This window comes from Giraffa tippelskirchi, chromosome 4 (assembly GCF_054371585.1).
Source record: "Giraffa tippelskirchi isolate mGirTip1 chromosome 4, T2T-mGirTip1v1.2.pri, whole genome shotgun sequence".
Lineage (NCBI taxonomy): Eukaryota > Metazoa > Chordata > Mammalia > Artiodactyla > Giraffidae > Giraffa > Giraffa tippelskirchi.
The window spans coordinates 61,159,004-61,164,910 of record NC_137278.1 but is presented as its reverse complement, the minus strand read 5'-3'; the positions used below and the strand labels follow the sequence as shown (position 1 = coordinate 61,164,910).

The following is a 5,907-nucleotide window of genomic DNA, read 5'->3' as shown; positions in this document are numbered from 1 at the left end:
CACTCCACTGTGTATAATAGGTTCTGGGTTCATCCACCTCATCAGAACTGACTCAGATGCATTCCTTTTTATGTCTGAGTAATATTCCATTCTGTATATGTACCACAACTTCTTTATCCAGTCATCTGTCAACGGACATCAAGGTTGCTTCCATGTTCTAGCTATTGTAAACAGTGCTGTAATGAATAATGGGATACAAGTGTCTTTTTCAGCCCTGGTTTCCTCAGGGTATATGCCTAGGAGTGGGATTGCTGGGTCATATGGTGGTTTGATTCCTAGTTTTTAAGGAATCTCCATACCATCTTCCATAGTGGTGATATCAATTTACATTACCACCAACAGTGCAAGAGCGTTCCCTTTTCTCCACACTCTCTCCAACATTTATTGTTTGTAGACGTTTTGCTGATGATCATTCTGAGTGGTGTGAAGTGATATCTCATTGTGGTTTTGATTTGCATTTTTCTAATAATCAGTGATGTTGACCATCTTTTCATATGTTTGTTAGCCATCTGCATGTCTTCTTTAGAGAAATGTCTGTTTAGGTCTTTTTCCCATTTTTTGATTGGGCTGTTTGTTTTTCTAGCATTGAGTTGTATGAGCTGCTTGTATATTTTAGAAATTAGCTTTTCATGAAAATGGCGCCGAAGGCGAAGAAGGAAGCCCCTGCCCCTCCTAAAGCTGAAGCCAAAGCAAAGGCTTTGAAGGCCAAGAAAGCAGTGTTGAAAGGTGTCCACAGCCACAAGAAAAAGAAGATCTGGACGTCACCCACCTTCAGGCGGCCCAAAACACTGCGGCTCAGGAGGCAGCCCAAATATCCTCAGAAGAGCGCCCCCAGGAAAAACAAACTTGACCACTATGCCATCATCAAATTCCCCCTCACCACCGAGTCATCCCTAGAAGACAACAACACACTGGTATTCATTGTGGATGTTAAGGCCAACAGCACCAAATTAAACAGGCTGTGAAGAAGCTCTGTGACATTGACGTGGCTAAGGTCAATACTCTGATCAGGCCTGATGGAGAGAAGAAGGCATATGTTCGACTGGCTCCTGACTATGATGCTTTGGATGTTGCCAACAAAATTGGGATCCTCTAAACTGAGTCCAGCTGGCTAATTCCAAATATAAAAGTTTTCACTATGTAAAAAAAAAAAAGAGATATTAATCCTTTGTCAGTTGTTTCATTTGCTATTATTTTCTCCCATTCTGAGGGTTGTCTTTTCACTTTGCTTATAGTTTCCTTAGCTGTGAAAAAGCTTTAAGTTTAATCAGGTCCCACTTGTTTACTTTTGTTTTTATTTCAGTTACTGTAGGAGGTGGGTCATAGAAGATCTTGCTTGATTTATGTCAACGAGTGTTCTGCCTATGTTTTCCTCTAAGAGTTTTATAGTTTCTGGTCTTACACTTAGATCTTTAATCCATTTTGAGTTTATCTTTGTGTATGGTGTTAGGAAGTGTTCTAATTTCATTCTTTTACATGTAGCTGTCCAGTTTCCCCACACCATTTATTGAAGAGGCTATCTTTGCCCCATTGTATATTCTTGCCTCCTTTGTCAAAAACAAGGTACCCATAGGTGCATGGGTTTATTTCTGGGCTTTCTATCTTGTTCCATTGGTCTATATTTCTATTTTTGTGCCAGTACCATACTGCCTTGATGACTGTAGCTTTGTAGTATAATCTGAAGTCAGGAAGGTTGATTCTACTTTCTCAAGACTGTTTTGGCTATTCAGGATCTTTTGTGTTTTCATATGAATTGTGAAATATTTTGTTCTAGTTCTGTGGAAAATGCCATTGGTAATTTGATAGAGATTGCATTGAATCTGTAAATTGCATTTGGTAGTACAGTCATTTTCACAATATTGATTTTTCCTACCCAGAAACATGGAATATCTCTCCATCTGTTTATGTCATCTTTGATTTCTTTCATCAGTCTTTTATAATTTTCTGTGTACAGTTCTTTTGTCTTCTTAGGTAAATTTATTCCTAGATATTTAATTCTTTTTGTTTCAGTGATGAATGGGATTGATTCCTTATTTTCTCTTTCTGTTTTTTCATTGTTAGTATATAGAAATGCAAGTGATTTCTGTGCATTGCATTTGTGTCCTGAAACTTTGCTAAATTCACTGATTAGCTCTAGTAACTTTCTGATACTATCTTTAGGATTTTCTATGTACAGTATCATGTCATCTGCAAACAGTGAGAGCTTTACTTCTTTTCTGATCTGGATTCCTTTTATTTCTTTTTCTTCTCTGATTGCTGTAGCTAGGACTTCCAGAGCTATGTTGAATAATAGTGGTGAAAGCGGACACCCTTGTCTTAGTTCTGATCTTAGGGGGATTGCTTTCAGTTTTTCACCATTGAGAATAATGTTTGCTGTAGGCTTACCATACATGGCCTTTACTATGTTGAGGTAGGTTCCTTCTCTGCCCATTTTTTGAAGAGTTTTAATCGTAAATGGGTGCTGAATTTTGTCAAGGCTTTTTCTGCATCTACTGAGATGATGTTTTTTTTTATCTTTCAATTTGTTAATATGGTGTATCACATTGATTGATTTGTGTATATCGAAGAATTCTTGCATTCCTGGAATAAACGCAATTTGATCATGGTATATGAGCTTTTTGATGTGTTGCTGAATTCTGTTTGATAAAAATTTTGTTGAGGACTTTTGCATCTGTGTTCATCAGTGATATTGGCCTGTAGTTTTCTTTTTTGTGTGTTGTCTTTGTCTAGTTTTGGTATCAGGGTGATGGTGGCCTTGTAGAATGAGTCTGAAAGTGTTCCCTCCTTTGCAATTTTTTGAAAGAGTTTTAGAATAATAGGCATGAGCTCTTCTCTAAATGTTTGATAGAATTCTCCTGTGAAACCATCTGGTTCAGGGCTTTTGTTTTTTGGGAGATTTTTGATCGCAGCTTCAATTTCAGTGCTTGTAATTGGGCGGTTCATAATTTTTATTTCTTCCTGTTTCAGTCTTGGAAAATTGAACTTTTCTAAGAACCTATCCATTTCTTCCAGGTTATCCATTTTATTGCCATATAGTTGTTCATAATAGTCTCTTATAATCCTTTGTATTTCTGCATTGTCTGTTGTAACCTCTCCTTTTTCGTTTCTAATTTTGTTGATTTGATTCTTCTCTCTTTTTTTCTTGATGAGTCTGGCTAAATGTTTGTCAATTTTGTTTATCTTCTCAAAGAACCACCTTTTAGTTTTATTAATCTTTACTGTTGTTTCTTTCATTTCTTTTTCAATTATTTCTGCTCAGATATTTATGATTTATTTCCTTCAATTATTTTGTTTTTGTTCTTCTTTTTCCAGTTGTTTTAGGTGTAAAGTTAGGTTGTCTATTTGATGTTTTTCTTGTTTCTTGAGGTAGGATTGTATTGCTATAAACTTCCCCCTTGGGACTGCTTTTGCTGCATCCCATAGCTTTTGAGTTGTGTTTTCACTGTCATTTGTTTCCAGAAATTTTTTTATTTCCCTTCTGATTTCTTCAGTAACCTATTGGTTATTTAGAAACATATTGTTTACTCTCCATATGTTTGTGTTTCTTACAGTTTTTTTTTCTTATAATTGATATCTAGTCTCATAGCATTGTGGTCAGAGAAGATGCTTGATATGATTTCAATTTTCTTAAATTTACTGCGGTTTGCTTTGAGACCCAAGATGTGCTCTATCCTGGAGAATGTTCCATGTGTGCTTGAGAAGAAGGTGTGTTCTGCATTTGGATGGAATGTCCTGAAGATATCAATGAGATCCATCTCATCTAATGTATAATTTAGGACTTGTGTTTCCTTATTAATTTTTTGTTTTGATGATCTGTCCATTGGTGTAAAGTCACCTACTATTATTGTGTTACTGCCAATTTCTCCTTTTATGTCTGTTAGTGTTTGTCTTATCTATTGAGGTGCTCCTATGTTGGGTGCATAGATATTTACAATTGTTATGTCTTCCTCTTGGATTGATCCCTTGATCATTATGTAGTGTCCTTCCTTAACTCTTGTAATCTTCTTTATTTTAAGGTCTATTTTATCTGATATGAGAATTGCTACTCCAGCTTTGTTTTGCTTCCCATTTGCATGGAATATATTTTTTCATCCTCTCACTTTCAGTCTATATGTATCTTTAAGTCTGAAGAGGGTTTCGTGTAGACAGCATATACATGGATGGGTCTTGTGTTTGTATCCATTCAGCAAGTCTGTGTCTTTTGGTTGGAGCATTTAATCCATTTATATTTAAAGTGATTATTGATATATATGTTCCTATTGCCATTTTCTTAATTGTTTTGGGTTGATTTTGTAGATCTTTTTTCTTTTCTTGTATTTCTTGACTATGTAAGTCCATTTAACATTTGTATAAAGCTGGTTTGGTGGTCTGAATTCTCTTAACTTTTGCCTGTCAGAAAAGCTTTTTATTTCTCCATTAATTTTGAATGAGATCCTTGCTGGATACAGTAATTTTGCTTATAGATTTTTCCCTTTCAGTACTTTAAATATATCCTGCCATTCCCTTCTGGCCTGCAGAGTTTCTGCTGAAAGATCAGCTGTTAGGCATATGGGGTTTCCCTTGTATGTTACTTGTTGCTTCTCTATTGCTGCTTTTAATATTCTTTCTTTGTCTTTTTATATTCTTAGTCTTTGTTAGTTTGATTAGTATGTGTCTTGGTGTGTTTCTCCTTGGGTTTATCTTGTATGAGACTCTTTGTGCCTCTTGGACTTGATTGACTATTTCCTTTTCCATGTTGGGGAAATTTTCAACTATAATCTCTTCAAAAATTTTCTCATACCCTTTCTTTTTCTCTTCTTCTTCTGAGACCCCGATAATTCAAATGTTGGTGTGTTTGATATTGTCCCAGAAGTCTCTGAGACTATCCTCAGTTATTTGCATGCTTTTTACTTTATTCTGTTCTTCAGAAGTTATTTCTACCATTTTATCTTCCAGCTAACTGCTTCATTCTTCTGCTTCAGATATTCTGCTATTGTTTCCTTGTAGAGTATTTTTAATTTCAGTAATTGTGTTGTTTGTCTCTGCATGTTTACTCTTTAATTCTTCTAGGTCTTTGTTAATTGATTCTTGCATTTTCTCCATTTTGCTTTCAAAGTTTTTGATCATCGTGGCTATCATTATTCTGAATTCTTCATCTGGTAGTTTGCCTATTTCCTCTTCATTCATTTGGACTTCTGTGTTTCTAGTTTTTTCCTTCATTTGTGCAGTATTTCCCTTTTCATTATTTTTTCTAAATTATTGTGTTTGAGGTCTCTTTTTCCCAGGCTTCAAGGTTGAATTCTCTTTCTTTTGGTTTCTGCCCTCCTAAGTTCGGTCCAGTGGTTTGTGTAAGCTTCCTATAGGGTGAGATTTGTGCTGAGTTTTTGTTTGTCTGCTTGTTTTTCCTCTGATGCACAACACTGAATGAGGTGGTGATCCTGTCTGCTGATGATTGGGTTTGTATTTTGTTTTGTTTGTTGTTTAGATGAGGCATCCTGCACAGGGTGCTACTGGTGGTTGGATGATGCCGGGTCTTGTATTTCAGTGGTTTCCTTTGTGTGTGTTCTCACTACTTGATAACCCCCCTAGGGTTAGTTTTCTGGTAGTCTAGGGTCTTGGAGTCAGTGCTCCCGCTCCAAAGGCTCAGGGCTTGATCTCTGGTCAGGAACAAAGATTCCACAAGTGGTTTGTCATGGTATTAAGTGAGATTAAAACAAATATCCAAAAACAAGAAGCCAAAGATGAACCCCAGACAAATGGCAGTTACAAAATAGTAATTAAAATAATGGAATATACACATATACATTTACACTCATGAGCAAAGTCAAAACAGCCCAACAAAAATAAAGGACAATAGACTGACCTGGCAAACAAAGGAAATCAAAAATTATATTTACCAGTTAAGAACAAAAGTAACTAAAGCACAAA

General features: G+C 35.9%; 1 pseudogene; it reads left to right on the top strand.

Annotated features, from left to right (window-relative positions):
- Positions 1-629: 629 nt before the first annotated feature.
- On the top strand, positions 630-1,096 carry LOC145544413 (large ribosomal subunit protein uL23 pseudogene; annotated as a pseudogene).
- The last annotated feature ends 4,811 nt before the right edge of the window (positions 1,097-5,907 follow it).